The 19,767-nt window shown below is 41.5% G+C and overlaps 1 protein-coding gene across 3 annotated transcripts in view; it reads left to right on the forward strand.

Annotated features, from left to right (window-relative positions):
• The window catches only part of DENND2B (DENN domain containing 2B), a 218,674-nt gene that overhangs the window by 17,029 nt on the left and 181,878 nt on the right, over nt 1-19,767 (forward strand). Inside the window, exon 3 of one of the 3 annotated variants that reach the window (XM_058663410.1) lies at nt 10,736-10,991. The exons of the other annotated variants lie outside the window; for them this stretch is intronic. The gene's annotated coding sequence lies outside the window, so the exon portion shown is untranslated. The remainder of the gene's footprint in view (nt 1-10,735; nt 10,992-19,767) is intronic. 3 annotated transcript variants of the gene reach the window in all.

Raw genomic sequence — 19,767 nt, forward strand, 5'->3', positions numbered from 1 at the left:
AGGAAGGGAGAGACAGAGAGATAACTTCCACTTGCTGAAGAGAGAGAGATCTTCACTTCCCGAAACAGCCATAGCCACAGCTGGTCTGTGCCCAAGCCTGGAGCCAAGAATTCCATCTCCATCTCCCACAGGGTGACAGGGGTCAAGTGCCTAAGGCCATTATCCTATGCTTTCCCGGCACTTTAGCAAAGACCTCAAATGGAAGCAGAGCAGCAAACCGGTGCCCTAAGATTGGGATGCTGGTGTGGCAGGTAGTGGAGCTTAACCTGCTGCTGCCTCCAGCTTTCTTTCTGTAAACATTTTCAGTATTGTATTTCCTGCTTTCTAGTTTCCATTGTGTTTAATGAAAAATTGCTTGTTAATATGATTGCAGTTTCTTTGTTAATGATGGTCCATTTTTTCTGTTGCTTACAAGATTTTCTGTTTGGCTTTCAGCAGTCTAAGCCATGTTGGCATATGGATCTCTGTGTTTGGAGTTCATTTGAGGCTTTTGGATGTATAATTTTTTCTCTAAAATTTGGAAAAATTTCAGATACTGGTTTTTTTTTTCGCTTTATTTTCTTCTCTTTTTAGGACTGCTCTTAAACATATGTTAGTATGCTTGATTGTATCCCACAGATTTCTGAGTCTTGTTCATTTTTCTTCATTTATTTTTTCTTTTCTTCAAGTTGGATATCTCTATTGATTTATATTCTAGTTTATTGATTCTTTTTCTGCAACTTCAAATCTCAGTGATTTATTTTTATTTCAGTAATTGCATTTTTCAACTCTGAAATATCTGTTTTATTTTGCAACTACTACCTTTTTGTTGATAGTCACTTTTGTTGTTGCTATACTTAATTTTTTAAAAGCTTTATTTATTTTTATGGGAAAGGCAGATTTATAGAAAGAAAGAGAGAAAGAAAGATCTTCCATCTGCTGATTCACTCCCCAAATGGTCACAATGACCAGAGCTGAGCCAATCTGAAGTCAGGAGCCAGGGATTTCTTCCAGGTCTTCCATACGTGGGTGCAGGGTCCCAAAGATTTGAGCCAACCTCTACTACTTTCCCAGGCCACAAGCAGGGAGCTGGAAGGGAAGTGGAGCATCCAGGACAGGAACCAGAAACCATAATGGATGCTGTACTTAAAGGTAGAGGATTAGCTGATTGAGCCATTGTGCCAGCCCCTCTGTATACCTTTTTCTATGCATAAACTCCATTTTCTTATTCACTTGTAAGTCTCATGCTATTTTTTGTTGCAAATAATTAAGATGAAGACCAACAAAGTTTTATTTTTAAAGATTTATTTATTTTTATTGTAAAGTGAAATATGCAGAGAGGAGGAGAGACAGAGAGGAAGATCCTCCATCCGCCAATTCACTCCCCAAGCGGCCATAACAGCTGGATTTGGGCTGATCCGAAGCAGGACCTGGAGCTTCTTCCAGGTCTCCCACACGGGTGCAGGGTCCCAAGGCTTTGGGCCATCCTCGACTGCTTTCCCAGGCCATAAGCAGAGATCTGGATGGGAAGTGGGGCTGCCAGAATTAGAACCAGCACTCCTATGGGATCCAGCACATGCAAGGCGAGGACTTTAGCCATTAGGCTATTGCGTCTGGCCCTCTTGCAGGATTTTAAATCCCAATCATAAGTCAGTGGGACTAAGAGGGTGGATACTTAATCCAGTTACGATGTTTAGGAGGGAAGATCCCATGAGATGTCTTTATGTCAGTGTGCTCTTGGAAGGATATTGTCCTGAGACACCCAGCCGTCCACTCTGTGATTCACCTTCTGCGTGTGCCCTGCCATCCAATACCCTCACAGAGGCCAACCCAGGGGAGCCACCTAATTGTGAACTGAACCTCTGAAACTATAAGCTAAATGTGGGGTTTTTTTCCCCTTAATTTGTCTGATTAGTTTCCTCAGGTATTTCATTGCAGTAATGGAACGCTGACTCTTACAGTTGGCTTATTTGTTTAGTGACTCACCTGAACTAATTGTGTAGTATGTAGCAACTGATGCTTCTGTTTAATTTTCTTCTTTTAATTCTTGTTTTTAGTTCTTAAGGTTGGCTTCCCAGGGATTGTGCCTGGGTCGGCATAGCTTAGTAGTTAGCTAATGATTGGAAAGAGCTAGTACTTAAACATGTAAAGCCTAGTAAGGCTTCTACTCTTTGCTGATGGATCTGTTATGTTGAAATCCAGCTGAGTCTGCCTGCACTGTTGTTTACTGTGTGTTGTAGGTCTCATGTTCAGCCTGGGACATCTGTGGCCCACTCTGGTACCTCCTGAACATGTGCAGAACCTCACACATGTGCACAGCCTGGCAGACCAGCGGGAAATTCAACGTCTGCTGTGGTTGTCCTATTCCTCAAATCTGTTACATTTCTGGCCAGTCCAGTCTGTGTTTTGATTTTTTTTTGTCCTAACTGGACTGCAGTTTCAAGCAGCTGTGATGTTGAGTTTCTCTGATTATTTGCCAGCAGGCTCACTTATTTTTGACAGTGTCCTAGGCATCAAATCATGTCATTTCCCACTAGATATGGAGCTGCTTATTTACACGTCTTGTTCTAGCCTCATCATGTCAGAGCTGGGTGGAGGTGAGCATCCTCAGATGCCAGATTCTTACTTTTTTCTGCTAAGGTTGAGTAGTATTTTTAAAAAAGATTTATTTTATTATTTTTTATTGGAAAGGCAGATATACAGAGAGAAGGAAAGGCAAAGAGAAAGATCTTCTAGCCACAATGGCTGGAGCTGAGCCAGTCTGAAGCCCTGAGCCAGGAGCTTCCTCCAGGTCTCCCACGTAGGTGCAGGGTCCCCAGACTTTGGGCCATCCTTGATTGCTTTCCCAGACCACAAGCAGGAAACTGGATGGGAAGTGAAGCAGCCAGGACACAAACTGGCACCCATATGGGATCCCACTAGTATTTTTTAAAGTAAAAATTTATTGATTTAATTAATTTGAAAGAGTGACAGAGAGGAGACTCAGAAAAAGGGAAAGATCATCCGTTTAATAGTTCCTTGTTCAGATTCTACAAAGCTAAGCCTAGGAGGCTGCAGCAAGAAACTACATCCTGGCTTTCTACACGAGTGGCAGAAATCCAAGCCCTTGTACACCATCTGCTGCTGCCTTACATACGTATTATCAGGAAGCTGTATCAGAAGAATGGAAGAGTTGAGACTGCAGCCAGCACTTCTCTATAGGATGCAGTTATCCCAAGCAATGGTTTAACACCTTATGCTATAACACTTTGTACTATTTTTCTTTCTAATAAATATTTTGAAATTTGTTTTGTGGCTCTGGTCAGTTTCTTAAATCTTGAAATGGTTGTTTTGACAGTTTTGTACAATTTTGTTGGGACTGTTAGATGACTTGCCAAACTCCTTAATCTGCAGTTGTGGAAACTGTCCCTTATGTAAAGTTTAATGTCCTGTTGTGGTGCAATAAGTTAGGCTGCTGCTTGTGATCTCAGCAGCCCATAACAGAATGCTGACCTGTGTTAGGGCTGCCCTGCTTTTCCTCCAGTTCCCACGTAATGTGCCTGGGAAGGCAGTGGCAGACAGCTCTGGTCCTTTGGTTCCTGCTGGCCATGTGGGAAATCAGGATGTAATTCCTGGCTTCTTGCTTTGGCCTCGTCCTTCTCTGGCTGTTGTAGTCACCTTGGAAAGTAGACAGGTAGATAGAAGATCTCTCTCCTTTTCTCTCTGGCACTCTGTCTTTCACATACACAAATGTGGAAATAAATCTTTTAAAATGACAATATTGGGCCTGGCGGCGTGGCTTAGCGGCTAAAGTCCTCGCCTTGAATGTGCCGGGATCCCATATGGGCGCCGGTTCTAATCCCGGCAGCTCCACTTCCCATCCAGCTCCCTGCTTGTGGCCTGGGAAAGCAGTTGAGGACGGCCCAATGCTTTGGGAGCCTGCACCCGCATGGGAGACCCGGAGGAGGCTCCAGGTTCCTGGCTTCGGATCGGCGTGCACCGGCCCATTGCGGCTCACTTGGGGAGTGAATCATCGGACGGAAGATCTTCCTCTCTGTCTCTCCTCTCTGTATATCTGACTTTGTAATAAAATAAATAAATCTTTTAAAAAAAATAATAAAATGACAATATTTCCTGACAGATCCTGTGTGGCTTTTTTCTTTTTCCATTTTTTATTATATTTTTGAAAATCTTTACATAGTTAATTAGGGTAAAAAGGTTCAAGCACTACAGGAAAGTAGGAAAACCTAAGAGTTTTATTTACACATTGTTTCCTTCATGTATCTGAGGTAAAGGGGGATATTAAGGGAGAAGCCCCCCCCCCAGTCTCCCACTCACCCCAGGTCCCAGATGTGGGGCATGCTCTGTGGGTCTTGCTCAAGTGGTTTTGATAGTTCAACAGTTATGAATTGCTGCCACTCTCACCACTCCATGCACGATGAAGTCTTTGAAGAATCCACTGATTGACATAGTCCATCTTCGAATTTCCGTTTGCCCAGTTTTTCACTGCCAACATATAGCTGAGGTGGTTGATTGACTTGTTCTGTCCTCTGTCTTTTGATGGTTAGGGTTCTGAGTCCAGCAGTTCGATTGGGGAGATCCCCAAAGAAACTTTGTCTGAGGTGTTCAGATTCATGTATGTACTAGCAAGCACAGGGCCCGGCACAGTCCGTTGCCCCGATCAGCTGGTGGTTGCAATTGCTGGATTGGTTCTGTTTCCATCCCTGACTTTCACTGGAACCAATAGGTGTTTGCAGTCCTGCCTGATTCTGCCCAGCACACACTAGGCCCTCACATAAACCAGTGGGAGCTGCAGCCTAGTTGGAGTGACCCACTGTAACCCCCACCAGGCCTACCCCCTACCCTAGTTTGCCAGTATGTGCAGCAGACCAGTCCAGTCTGTCCCACATCCCATTCGGCTTGCATACATGTTAATGGGTATTAAAACCTAGTTCCATCTAACCAGCTCCACTATCCAGCCCACACGGATGTTGTTAGGTGCCTCTCCATCTAAACAACCCAGCCCCTGTCCTAGTTTCCGTGCCCTCCCGTGGGAGTGGTAACCCGAGAGGGAGGAGCCCACTATTTCCCTCCCAGGCCACTCCCCTGTGTGGGTTTTTTTTTTTTTTAAGTTAATGTATTACTCACTCTACACCCTGTTTTGTTTTGATATAAGATTTATTTATGGGCCCACCGCAATGGCTCAATTGATTAATCCTCCCCTTGCAAGCACCTGAATCCCAAATGGGCACCTGTTCCTGTCCTGGCTGCTCCACTTCCCATTTAGCTCCCTGCTTGTGGCCTGGGAAAGCAGTTGGGGATGGCCCAAAGCCTTGGGTCTCTGCACCCATGTGGGAGACCTGGAAGAAGCTCTTGGCTCAGGGCTTCAGTTTGGCTCGGCTCTGGCCATTGCGACTATTTGGAAAATGAACCAGCAGATGGAAGATATATCTGACATTTTCTCTGTAAATCATCTTTTGCAATAAAAATAAAGAAATCTTTAGTATACATATATATATTCATTTCAAAGGCAGAGTTATATATAGAGAAGGGAAGATAGGGATATCTTCTGTCCATAGGTTTATTCCCCACACAGCTGCTGGCTGGGCAGACGACGCTAGGAGCCAGGAGCTTCATCCAGGCCTCCTACAAGGTGCAGGGGCACAAGGACCTAGGGTATCCTCTGCTGCTTTCCCAGGTGCATTAGCAGGGAGGTGAATGGGAATTGGAGCAGCTCAGACTCAAACTGGCTCCCAGATGGGATACTGGCATCACAGAGAACAGGTTAACCTGCTGTACCAAAACAGCAGCCCCATTCTATTCGCTTTCAATTTTATATTCTCAACATTTTTGTTTTAACACAATCCTTCAGTCACTTCAAGTTTGCTTTTTTGGATAAAAGTTGTATCTTTTCTGTCAGTGTGTTTTTGTTCAGTGGTAATTTATTAAAGCTCTGCTCTGTGTGTTGATATTGAGATGCATTTGCTTTTTAGAAAGATATTTATTGGGCCTGGTGCAGTAGCCTAGTGGCCAAAGTTCTTGCCTTGCATGCGCTGGGTTTCCATATGGGCACCAGTTCTAATTCTAGCTGCTTCACTTCTGGTCCTGCTCTCTGCTTGTGGCCTGGGAAAGGCAGTCCACGATGGCCTGGGGATTAGGACCCTGCACCTGCATGGGAGGCCCCGAGGAAGCTCCTAACTTCAGATTGGTTCAGCTCCAGCTGTTTTGGCCACGTTGGAAGTGAGTCAGCAGATGGAGGATCTGTCTTTCCTCCTCTCTGTGCATCTGCCTTTCAATGAAAATAAATGTTAAAAAATTTTTAAAATAGTTTATTTTATTTTTATTGGAAAGTCAGATATATAGAGAGGAAGAGAGACAGAGAGGAAGATCTTCCATCTGTTTGCAATTCATTCTGCAAACGATCACAATGGCCTGAACTGTGCTGCTCTGAAGCCAGGAACCAGGAGCCACCTTCAGGTCTCTCATGCAAGTGCAGGGTCCCAAGGCTTTGGGCTGTCCTTGACTGCTTTCCCAGGCCACAAGCAGGGAGCTGGATGGGAAACAGGGCCCCTAGGATTAGAACTGATGCCCATATAGGATCTCAGTGTGTGCAAGATGAGGATTTTAGCTGCTAGACTACCTCATTGGGCCTGAAAAGAAATGAAGCTTTTATATATATAATTATAATAATATAATAATAACATGATATATAATATATTAAAATATTATATTTTATATATTTTTATAAATATATATATGTATATATTTGGAACACACACACATACATCTTCCCTCCCCACTGGCATGAATGGAGGCTGGGCCACACAAAAGCCAGGAACCTGGAAATCCTTCAGGGTCTCCCATATGGGTAGCAGGTACCCAGATTTTTGAACAGTTTTATACTGTTTTCCCAGACACATTAGTAGGAATTTGGATCAGAAGTAGAGCAGCCAGGACTGGAACCAGCACCCGTGTGGAATGTTCCTCTCCTTAGTAGTGGCTTAACTTGCTGTAATGTGATGCCAACCCCCTTGGGGTGTATTTCCACTCCAGGAACCTCTAACAGCTAGAATGGTATCTCCCTTCCCAGGTAAATATCTAACAGCTAGAATGGAAAGTCAGATCTCTAGGATAGGATTCATAGCAGATAAAGTCCTCACCTTGCATGTACCGGAATCCCATATGGGCGCCAATTTTAATCCCAGCAGCCCCCACTTCTGGCTTCCCATCCTCCCTGCTTGTGCCCTGGGAAAGCAGTTGAGGACAGCCCAAAGCCTTGGGGCCCTGCAACCATGTGGGAGACCTGGAAAAAGCTCCTGGATCCTGGCTTCAGATCAGCACAGCACTGTCCGTTGTGGTCACTTGGGGAGCGAATCATTGGACGGAAGATCTTCCTTTCTGTCTCTCCTCCTCTCTGAATATCTGACTTTGTGATAAAAATAAAATAAATCTTAAAAAAGAGATCAAGATCTCCCATCTTCTGGCTCACTTCCCAAATGCTTGCAACCCCCGGGACCGGGTTGGCCTAGGAGCTCAATCTAGGTTTGTTGCCTGGGTGACAGGGATCCAACCCCTTACCTTCTCCCTCCTGTGGTATGCTTAGCAGGCAGCTGCAATGAGGAGCTGGTGTTGGGATTCTAACCAACTCAGGAACTCCATTAGTTGGGTGTAGGTGTCCCAAGCAGCAACTCAAGTATTGTAACAACCACCTGCTCCAGTTTCTTTCTTTATTAAGGCTTACTATAGATATATTACATTTTGCTTTTTCATTTATTCCTTTAAAGAAAATTTGGGCTATTCACCTTTTAACTATTGTGAATAATGCTGCTATGAACACAGATGTTCACCTATATATTTGAGTGTTTTCAGTTCTTTTGGGTATACATTCAGAAGCAAAATTACTGGATGATATGGTGATTCTATTTTTAACTCCCAGTGGCTTTTACACTTTTTCTCAGTGGCTATTACACTTTACTGTCCCATAAAGAATATATAAGGGCTCCAATTTTGCCACATTGTCATCACTATGTGTTGTTTTCTGCATTAAAAATTTTAATAGTCATCTAATAGATTCTAATCAATTTGAATTATAGTTTCACAAACCAGAAAATGTTTTTGACTAATTGTTTCTAGACCTAGTTCTCTAACTTAATTTTTGACTACAAACAAATAATTTCATTTATCCAGTCATCAGTTCTAGTGCTAATAAAATGAGATCTTAGGAAAAATTCAAATTACAAGTATACATTTTTTAAAAAGATTTATTCATTTTTATTGGAAAGACAGATTTGCACAGACAGAAGGAGAGACAGAAGGATCCTCCATCTGCTGGTTCACTCAAATGGCCAAATAGCTGGAACTGAGCTGGTCCAAAGCCAGGAACCAGGAGCTTCTTTTAGTTCTTCCACACAGGTGTAAGGTTCCAAGGTTTTGGGCCACCTTACACTGCTTTTCCATACCACAAGCAGAGAGTTGGATTGGAGGTGAAGTAACTGGGACAGGAACCAGCACTCATATGGCATCCCAGTGCTTGCAGGGGGAGGATTAGCCAATTGAGCTATCGTGCTGGGCCCACAAGTATACATTTTTCTTTAAACTTTATTTTTGATTTTGTTTATGTAATTGAGAAGGATGCATGCCCATGTTGACTGCTGAATAGGGTGAGAAAAAATTGAGGAATAGAGGAAAGTGAATGGGATTATTTGTTTCTAATTTTTTGTTTCTTCTTATTTTGGAAGAAGTAGGGAGAGAAAGGGAGAGACTACACTCAGCATTCTAACTGCATCAGTACCTGGGGATGGGAGATGGCCACCTGATGTCATTCCAGGGTCCCTGATGTGGAGCATGCTCTAAGAGTACTGCTCAAGTGGTTTCGATAGTTCTGAAATGCTGTTGATTTTGCTGCTCCAAGGTTGAGGAAATCATTCCAAGGTCCATTGGCTGACATAGCCCACCCCAGAGTCTCCATTCACCCAGATACTTGCTGTCAGTGCTTGGCTGGGGCAGTTGTCCAATTTGTTCTGCCCTCCATCCTCTACTATGGTACTAAATGTCTTCTGCAGGCCCTAAGGAACTGCAAGGTGCATTAAAAGAACAACAACAAAACCAATATTGTGTGGGGACTGATGTGGTGAAGTGGGGGTGTGTGATGTTTGGCATCGCCAGTTGGAGCACTGATTCAACCCATCTTCTCTGCTTCTGATCCAGCTTTATTATTTATTAATGTGCCTAGGAGGCAGTAGATGATGGCCCAAGTACTGGAGCCCTGCCACCCATGTAGGAAACTTTGATGGAGTTCCTGGTTCCTGGCTTCATCTGGCCCAGCCTTGCTGTTGCAGCCATTTGGGGAAATGAAGCAGCTTATGAAAAATCAGTCTTTCTTTTGTCTCTCTGTAGTTCAGCCTCTCAAATAGATTTAAAAATTTTAAAAGTTCATTTTATGGGCCTAGCATGGTAGCCTAGTGGCTTAAGTATTCGCTGTGCATGCACCAAGATCCCATAAGGGGGCCAATTTGTATCCTGATTGCGCCACTTCCCTTCTAGCTCCCTGGTTGTGGCTTAGGAAAGCAGTAGGGATGGTCCAAAGCCTTGGGACCTTGCACCTGTGTGGGAGACTTAGAAGAAGCTCCTGGCTCCTGGCTTTATTTTCTGTCGTTGCAGCCACTTTAGGAGTAGTGAACCGGCAAATTGAAGATCTTTCCCTGTGTCTCTCCTTTGTTCTGTAAATCTGATTTTTCAATAAAAATAAATCTTAAAAAATTTCATTTTTATGTAAATACAGGAACATATTGTTCTTCTATAATGTTAAAGCATAAAGAGTTTCTGCTGAATGAACATTTTCATGACATAAAGCTTCACCAAGAGATTGAAAATTAGTTAAAGATCTGATTTAATTTACCATGTTAACTTCAACTAGCATGTATTAAATTTATTGATCCATGTCTATCGAGCAATGAGGTTCATATGTGTTAAAAGTCACTTATAGATCGTACAGATGCTAGCATTTAAAAATCATCATGCCCTTTTCAGCTTATTGTACTTACGATACGAAACTGGGTACATTTGTTTTAGTAGAGGCCATAAAGAATGTTTTTCCAAGAAAAGATGATAGTCTGTTTATCTAGGTCCTCTGAAGGCATTTCCTGCCAGGCAGCTGACATGTAGCCTTGGCCCAATTTCAGGAAACTACTTGTTTCTGTTTACCCTTTCCAGGCACAGGATTGAGATGAAAAATATCCTTTAACTTTACAACTTCTAGAAGCATACTTTACATGATATTTTAGAATTACTCTTTAGACTAGAGTCATGAAAATGCTTTTGTCTTTCCACTGAAAGAAAAATGCATTTGTTTTTGTAATTTGCTCATAGAAAAGTCAGTGCTGCAAGTCAATGTTCTCATTCCTCTCCCGGAAGACTCAATGCAATTATACCTGAATGTATAAAGCCTGTTGATCATGAGATAGCTGTCCACATCTCCATAATCCTTCCTCACCCTGGAAAAGAACTCCCTGATGAGTTTCTTCAGAAGAGTGTGTTCTACTTAATTCATTTATGTTTTGTTTTTATGACATTTCAGAAATAGTTTGTGAAATGGAATGGGTACTCTATTTGAAAAATAAGTTACTCAAAAAATGTTATTATTTTCATGGAACCAATTTGCTTCTAGATTTTCAGATACTCATTGTATGGTTAGGAATAAAGCATATATAATTTTATTGTAATGCATGTGATTTTGGTTAAGCATGAATTATTTCTTTCTAAAAAATTTTATTGACAGATCAAATTTATGAAGGAGAGACAGAAAGAAAGATCTTCTGTCCACTGGTTCACTCCCCAAATGGCTGCAGCAGTTGAAGACAAGCCCATCCAAAGCCAGGAGCCAGGAGCTTCTTCTAGTCTTTCATGTGGGTGCAAGGTCCCAAGTCTTTGGGCCATCCTCTACTGCTTTCCCAGGCCATTACCAGGAAACTGGATTGGAAGTGGAACAGCTGGGACATGAACTGGTATCCACATGGGATCCCAGTGCTTGCAAGGTAAGGATTCAACCATTTTGCCATCATGCTGGGCCCAAATATAAATATATTTCTAAGAAAACATGGTGGCAAGCAATTTAGTTTACAGATGGGAAACCTGAGATACAGAAGATAATAACTTGATGCACATACCAGAGTTAATTGTGAGCAAATACATATTATTTCTGCATTGTGTTATTAACACAATGATTCCTGTGTCCTTCCAGTAAGAACTTAAAAAGATTGTGTAACTCATACCCAAACTAGAATTGTAAGTAACAAAAATGGGAAAGCAGGTCTAGAATCTGTGAGAGTGAAATGAATGACAGGGGAACAGGTTGCAAGGTGATAACTTTAGCTTGTGACCAGGCCTGGCAGGGATCTGGAGTCAGGTAAGTGTTTCAGATCAGGAGCATTTCCATGACCGAGCATCAGAATAAGGCAGTCTGCTGGAGCCGAACGACCTCTGCATGGCAAAGGTCAGAACCAGCAACCCTTGTGAGGCAGAGTTGGGGAAGTTGTCACAAATATCAGTCAGTTTGGCACACAAAACAACTGGTAAAAGGATAAAAAGCAAATATCTGTGGTTTGAAGTTTCAAATTTAAGCTCTGATGTTTGAACCTGGTCCCTTAATTCTTCTGGACATCTTCCATTTCTCACTTCTCACCCATCTTTCCTATCTTCATACAGTTTCAGACTTAGTGGAAAGAGATTACCCTGACTTGGTGATTCTGATTGAGAAGGTTGATATGCTCAGATGAACGGCTCTCTGCTTTAAGGGAATCGAAAGTCAGCATAGTTTGTTGAGTGAGATCGAGAGTTCTGCCTCAGAGACTGGGTTGTAAGGGTAAAGTTTTTGCAAACCTGGAATCACTGCTGGTGTGACATAAAGAGAATTGATAATCTTGGTCTTATGAATTGATGGCTTTAGTCCATTTTTTGACTTATCTGTTTTCTAAAATCATGTTAACTTCTGAATCGCCTTGCATGAAACCATCTGATCACTGAGTGACTGACTACCTTGACCCAAATTTGTGACTTTAACCCATCTTCATTTTTAGAACTTCCAGCTGAATATTCTAGAGAAAATAAAGAATAGGAAACCCAAAGAGTCAAGATAAAACAAGCAAACTGAGAAAATTTTTTCTGTTAGTAAATATCTTTCTGTTAGTATCCCTTTAGGCATGAGCTCATCCTCCATTTCCTCACTGCATTGTCTGTTGTGGAGAAGGTACGTAATAATGGTTCAGCATTGAATAGAAGAGAATGTGGTTGGTAAAAGAAACTGAATGGTGCAGAACAGTTTTAAGGAGGGGTGTGCAGAGGAATCTTCAATACCCTAGTGAGGAGTAACTAATCTTTGTGTCCCACCTAGTAAGATATAAGTGAGTCCTCGCTGACCATTTCCTGTCTGATTCTAGGCTTTCCTTGTTGTTCTCTATCTATTCTAGATTTTTGTTTGTTTGTTTGGTTATTTGTTTTGAGGGGTTTCTGGAGCGATCCTGATGGTCATTGCCAGAGAGGGTGTGGACCCAAAGTTGGAACCAAGCGAGGACCAGAGAGAGCTCCCCTCCCTAGTCCCGAAGGAAGTTTACTATTCTGTTTCTGCGGACCTAAACTGTTGACATATGTCTTGTTAGAGTCTTGTTAGAGTTATAAGCCAGTCTAAACTTCCCGAAAAAAAAGCCAGGTTCAGCAAAATTATGCTTCAATGCTATAAAAAGCTAAATACTACAATGAAAATAGACACAAGACAGCTGAATAGTAATCTATAGCCATTTAAAGATGTATAGAACCTGGTTGTATATAAACTAAAATTGAAATGTCAATGAAGAAGTCACAGGATGTGGTTAAGAACTTGCATTTTTTTTAAACATATTCGTTACTCAATACTATGTCCATTAATTCCATAACGTTATAAATTGTTGTTGATGTTATGTTGGGGCTTTTAATTGATCGCGATGATACTCTGCTGGCTCTATCTTCAGACCAGAGATGGTCTCCCCAAGAAGCCGTTGAACTTACCTGGATAATAAGATACTGGACGCTATGCTTGGTATATGCTTGCAATGAAAGAATCTCAACTGAACTTGAACTGTGGCAATGCAGCAAGGTGGAGGAATCCACCATGGGGGAAGGGTTTGGGGAGGGGTCAGGGGGAATCCCAGTACCTATAAAACTGTGTCACATAATGCAATGTAAGTAATAATAATAAAAAAAAAACCTAAAAAAAAAGAAAGAAAGAAACTGAATGGGAGGACTATGAGAGTCCAGAGCTTACATGATGCTTTCAGATGTAGGATGGAACTGTGTAGAGACCCGAGAATAGCTGAAAGTTAGCTAAAGTGCAAGGAACACACTTAATGTACTGCATCAGAACACCTGAGTTTGGTATGTGGGTCCAACTCCTAACTCAGCTTCTTGCTGATGTAGACCCTTGGAGGTAGCAGTGGTGACCCATGTAGCTACATTCCTGCCACTCACATGGAGACCTGGATGAAGTTCTTAGCTGGCTCAGCTCAGCCCCCATTGTTGCTGGCATTCAGGGAGTGAACCAGCAGTTAGATCCCTGTCCCTTCCTCCTCCTCCTCCTCCCCAACCCTTCCCACACTCCTCCCCCAGCCCCCGTTCCAATTTTTCCTTTTTTCTTCTTTTCTCTCTATATTGCCTTCTTCCCTCTTCCTCTCAAATAGATAATAATAAGAAGAATAAGGATAATAAGATGCAAGGAAATTGTTGAGCTGACCAAGTCTATAGAACCACTCAGGACAGCATTAAAATAAAGTAGGTTTCTTTATCCCTAAACTTAGGCTGTGCACACTAAAAAATGGTTGGTGAAGGTTGAAAACAATGCTTAAGTCAGCCCAAAAGTATTTTTCAATAAATCTTGAGTATGCAAAATTTTGAAGATGATGGAATCTAATTGATAACTTCCTTACTTCTGAACCTGCGGATAATCTCCCTTTGTAAAGTACTTATTATGAGAGTGATTATGCAGAGAAAGAAGTCTGTGAAAAAATGTGGTGTAAAATTGTGCTCTTTGTTCAGCAAGTTTAAACAAGCTGGTCTGTAAGCAATTATTATCATCTCATCAAAATTCCTAGCTCTAATGTTTTGGCTTCATTGGCCCAGCACGTATGCCTTCTCAAACAATTGGATGGATTTAAAACACTTAGGAAAGGTTTGTGCTTATATCTTACCATAGCATCAGTTCAACAGAGAAAAGTAGGGGAAAATATAAGATTTGGCATTAGGTTTTGTTTGGGAAAGAAAAAGAGACCAAAACTAAACAACAAGCCTGCTTCAATGCCTAATCCCTACATAGAGGTGAATGTTCTTTAGTCACTTCACTAATGCCCTCAGTAGCAGTGCTGTGGTTGAGGTTCAGGAGAGTCTCTCATTTCCTTACTCTTTAATCATTTAACATTTCTGGAAAAAATTTATCAGAAGGTTGGCATGCTTGTGGGTTACTGATGACTAAAATTTTTATATGGGTGATGCATTCTAATGAGAGTTTCTCTCTCTCTCTTTATCAGGGTACTTCAGAAAGTTTGTGAGAAAATAAAATTGAAAATAAATGTATTTTGATGCAAAAAATATGAAATCCATGTATAGTTTTTCACAGTGTGTGTTTTTCATTAACTTTTTGAAGACCCCTTGGATTTTTTTGTTATCCAGAGAAAACAAAATGTACTGTGCACATCTGTTTTTTCTCAGCCATTTGATTTGAAAGGCAGAGAGACACACAGACAGGCAGAGTTCCCACCTGCTGGTTTACACACAAGCTGGGATGACAGTCCAGGTCTACTGTGAGGGTGGCAGGAACTCAGCTACTTGAGCTGATTGCTGCTTTCCAGGGTCTACAATAGCAGTGAGTTAGAGTCAGGAACTAGAGCCAGGAATTGAATATTGGCACTCTGATGTGAGATACAGATAGCTTAACCACCAAGCAGGTGATGTAAAATTGGATTGGAGTCCTGGCTATTCTGCTTCTTTTATTTATTTTTTTAAAGATTTATTTATTTTTATTACAAAGTCAGATATAAGTATTTCCGTCCGATGATTCACTCCCCAAGTGACCACAATGGCCGGTGCTGCGCTGATCCGAAGCTGGGTACCAGGAACTTCTTTCCAGGTCTCCCTCGCGGGTGCTGGGTCCCAAAGCATTGGGCTGTCCTTGACTGCTTTCCCAGGCCACAAACAGGGAGCTGGATGGGAAGTGGAGCTGCTGGGATTAGAACCCGGTGTGTTCAAGGCGAGAACTTTAGCCACTAGACCATGCTGCCAGGCCCGCTATTCTAATGTGCCTGAGAAGGCTGAAGAAAATGGCCCAAGTACTAGGACCCTGCTACTTATGCAAGAAGTCAATATAGAGTTTCTGTTTCTGCCAAATGAGGAGATTCTCTCTGTCTCTCTGTCTCTCTCTTTCTCTCTTTCTCTCTCTCTCTCTTTCTATGTGGCTTTGCCTTTCCAATTAAATAATAGTTATTTATATATTTGAAAGAGTTACACAGACACAGATGGTGAGAAACAGAGAAAGACCTCTTCCACCTGCTGGTTCACTCCCCAAATGATTGCAACAGCTGGAGCTGTGGCAACCTGAAACCAGGCGCCAGGAGCTTCTTCCAGGACTCCCATGTGGATCCACGGGCCCGAAAACTTGGGTTGTCTCCCAGTGCTTTTCCAGGCACATTAGTGGGGAGCAAACTGGGCTTAAAGGAACTGGGACTCAAACTAGTGTCATGTCACAATGCCAGCCACCAAATAATCTTTTTTTTTTTTAATTTAAATTAGCTTTTCAAATTTTAAAATTAAATAAATGCAAATAATTATGAAGAATGTGCTTTTTAATAAGGCTGGGAAAGTCTTAAGAAATAAACCTTGGGAGGTGAGCCTTTCGCATGGTGGTTATAATGCACTTAGATGCCTTCATTTCATATTGTGCTACTGGATTCAGGTTCTACCTCTGCTCCCGATCTAGCTTCCTGTTAATGCGCATTTTGGGAGGCAGCAACTGATGTTTCAACTGCTTTGGTCCTTGCCACATTCATTGGAGATTCAGATTGAATTCTAGCCAACTGGCATCAGCTTGCCACAGCCCTGGTTGTTGTGGCCGTCTGGTGAGCAGCCCAGGGGATAGATCTCTCTCTGTATCACTGTCTCATCTCTCTGTGCCATCAAATAAATTAAACTTGTTTAAAAAGAAGGGGCAGTATTGTGCCAGCAATGCTAGTCCATGTGGGTGCCAATTAGTGTACAGGTGCTCCACTACCAAACTGGTCCCCTTCTAATATACATGGGAAGGCAGCAAATGATGGCTGTAGTGCTTGTGTCTCTGCCCCTGAGAGAGAGATTCGGCTGGAGTTCTAAGCTCCTGCCTTTGGCCTGGTATTGCGTGGGCTATTGGGGCCATTTGGGGAATAAACCAATAGATTGAATAGTTCTTGCTCTGTCTCTCCTTCTGTGTCTATAATGCTGTCTTTCAAATAAGTAAATATATTTTTAAATTAACAAATATTTTTCATATTTCATGAATAATCATAGGCACATTTTGAAACTTAGGCTTAGTTTAGTGTTAGTTTTCTGGTTGTATTCTAGTGATTTTATTGTCAAATATTTATACTGTATATTCATTTGAAATCATGGTTATGCACTGAATAATAGCTATCTGCTGAATGTTGAAGATGGGGCTCATGCTGATAGATGAATGGCTCATGCCTTCAAGAGGCTCACAGCCTCGCAGAGTAAACAGACTGGTTTGTGGTGAGCAATACTCAGGAACAAGTGTTATGGCTGTGAGCTTTGCTTTGAGTGCCAAGGAAGAGAATAATATCTTCTGCTGAGGAGTAGGAACAAGTCTGGGAAGGTTCTACCAAAGAGATGATATCTGCTTGGACCTATCATTTCTAGGAATGACAAAATTTGTGAGATCGGAATATAGACCTTATGAAGTTACCCATGAGCTAGCTATAAAGTTTGAGGGAGCCTTTTCTTTCTTTCTTTTTTTTTTTTTAAAGATTTATTCATTTTATTACAGCCAGATATACAGAGAGGAGGAGAGACAAAGAGGAAGATCTTCCGTCCAATGATTCACTCCCCAAGTGAAATGGGCCGGTGCGTGCCAATCCGATGCCGGGAGCCAGGAACCTCTTCCGGGTCTCCCACGCGGGTGCAGGGTCCCAATGCATTGGGCCGTCCTCGACTGCTTTCCCAGGCCACAAGCAGGGAGCTGGATGGGAAGTGGAGCTGCCGGGATTAGAACCGGTGCCCATATGGGACCCCGGGGCTTTCAAGGCGAGGACTTTAGCAGCTAGGCCACGCCGCCGGGCCCGAGGGAGCCTTTTCTAGGAACAAATATCTGCTGGATAGTTGGAAGATCAGGTGTGGCACTCAGGTTGGAGCTAAATATAATAATTTGAAAACACTAGGCTATTTCATCAAAGTCATGTAAGCTGATAAGAAGTCTAGGGAGAGGCTATATGTTGAAAAGATCCAAGATGGAAAGCTTCCACTTCAATGACGTGCAAAAGAGGATGTAGTAATAAAACATGCTAACAAAGAGTGCTCACAAAGATAGAAGGGGTTGATGGTGGTGTTAGGAACTCAGAGAAAGCCAAGGAAGAAGCTCAAGATATTCAGCAAAAACTTAAAAAAGCACTGCAAAGTAAAAATACAATGGATGATAGAGAATTGGAAGGGAAATTTTACAAAATCTCCCCTAAATTATTAACAACACGAAGAAACAAATGTGGTGGACAATTAGGGGATTAGTCAAGGAAGTGAAAACATGATAGCAGTTGTAGAATGAGAGAAAATTAAATCTTATTAAAGAAATAATATGGAAACAAACAATATGAGCCTCCAGACTGCAAGGGTCTCACTAGATGCTTTCAAACAATAATTATAAAATGTACCTCACCATGAGATTTCAGAGATACAAGCATCCAAATATTCCCTAGGTAAATTCTATTTTCTACTCTTTATATTCTCCTGCAAATTCCTATATTTCTTCCTCTTTTATGACATTTATTCTTATATACATGAATAGTTATTCATATGCCTTCCTTATTAGGTTACTTACATATGTCTTCCTTATTAGATTTTTGTTTTATTTTTAAAATTCACTTCTTTTATTATTATCATTTTATGATACATTTCCATAGATCATGGGATTTCCCTTATCGCCTCCCCAATTCCCTCCCTCTTCACTGAGTTCCCCTATGTCATTACTATAGTATAGTTCTTCATCCACAATCATATACCCATCATTGTGGGCATGGACAATGGCAGAGAGTCCAGCATCCTATTGTCAAGATATAGTAAACAGTTTCATTGGGAGTCCATCTTTGTCTGAAAGTAGAGATGCATACTGTATTGTATCCTTATATCTGGATATGATTGTCTCCATCATACAGTTACTATACATCCCCTTAAATGAAAAGCCACAATACAAAATCAACAACAGGAAGAAAAATAGAAATTTACAATACCATGAAGTTAAATAACATGCTGCTAGATATGATAGTCTCCATTATAGTTACTGTACATCCTAATGAAAAGCCACAAAACATAATCAACAAGAGGAAGAAAAAAAGAAATTAACAACACCGTGATGCTAAATAACATGTTACTGAATGACTCATGTGCCATTGAAGAAATGAAAAAGAAAATCAAGAACCTTCTTGAAGAAAGTGATACTACTGTATGATCTATGAGTCATTGAAGAATTTAATCAGAAGAAAGTGTTTTGAAGAGATGAAACTAACAGAAAACAACAAAATCTTTGTTGGTGTGATATGTCTTCTGCAGGCAACAAATAGATGGGTTTTGTTTTTTAATCCAGTCTGCTAATCTGTGACGTTTGATTGATGAGTTTAAGCCATTCACATTCAGGGTTAATATGAATGGGTAGTAATTTGGTTCTGTCATTTTAACAATGAGTTGTTCATTGATTTAGTCTTCTGTTATTTTACTGGGATGTTCTTCGCATTTGCCTTTGATTTTGGTGGGCGCTATTGCTTTTCTCTGTCAAGAGAACATCTTGCAGTATGCTTTGTAGGGCAGGTTTGGAAGAGGCAAATTCTTTTACCTTTTCTTTACTGTGGAAAAATTTTATTTCATTTTCAAAGACAAAGGTACGTTATCCTGGGCCAACAATTTTTTGCTTTTAGAATCTGGAATATGTCACTCCATTCTCTTATTGCCTATAGAGTTTCCTGTGAGAGGTCTCCTGTGAGTTTAATTGGCATTCCTTTATATGTCAGTTGATTTTTTTCACATGCACATGTAAGGATCTTTTTCTTATGTTGGATTGAAGAGTGCTTGATTATCATGTGTTGTGGTGAAGATTGCTTTTGATCAACCTTGTTGGGAGTTCTGTGCCCCTCCTGGAGGTTGTTTCTCAATTCTTTCTCTAGATTAGGGAAATTTTCCTTTATTATTTCATTTAATACATTTGTAAACCCAGCTTATCTTTCTGCACCTTCTGGGACTCCTCTAACTCTTATATTTGACCTTTTCATATTGTCTTTGAATTCTTGAATAATTTGCCTGATCCAGCTCTGCTTCCAGCTTTTTGTTTGTTTCCCCCTGGTGGCAGGAAATATCGTCCAATTCTGAGATTCTTTCTGAGTTGGGGTGGTGATGGGCTGAGCTAGGTGTGACCATGGAACCTGCCAACACTCAGAGGTACAGGGACTGTGAACAGTCTGGGCAGAACCAGGCTGCAGCACCCACATGTACATCCTAAAACAGGGTGTGGGGTGGGCCGGGCCGCAACCTTCACTAGCTCATACA

The sequence above is a fragment of the Ochotona princeps genome, chromosome 4 (assembly GCF_030435755.1).
Source record: "Ochotona princeps isolate mOchPri1 chromosome 4, mOchPri1.hap1, whole genome shotgun sequence".
Lineage (NCBI taxonomy): Eukaryota > Metazoa > Chordata > Mammalia > Lagomorpha > Ochotonidae > Ochotona > Ochotona princeps.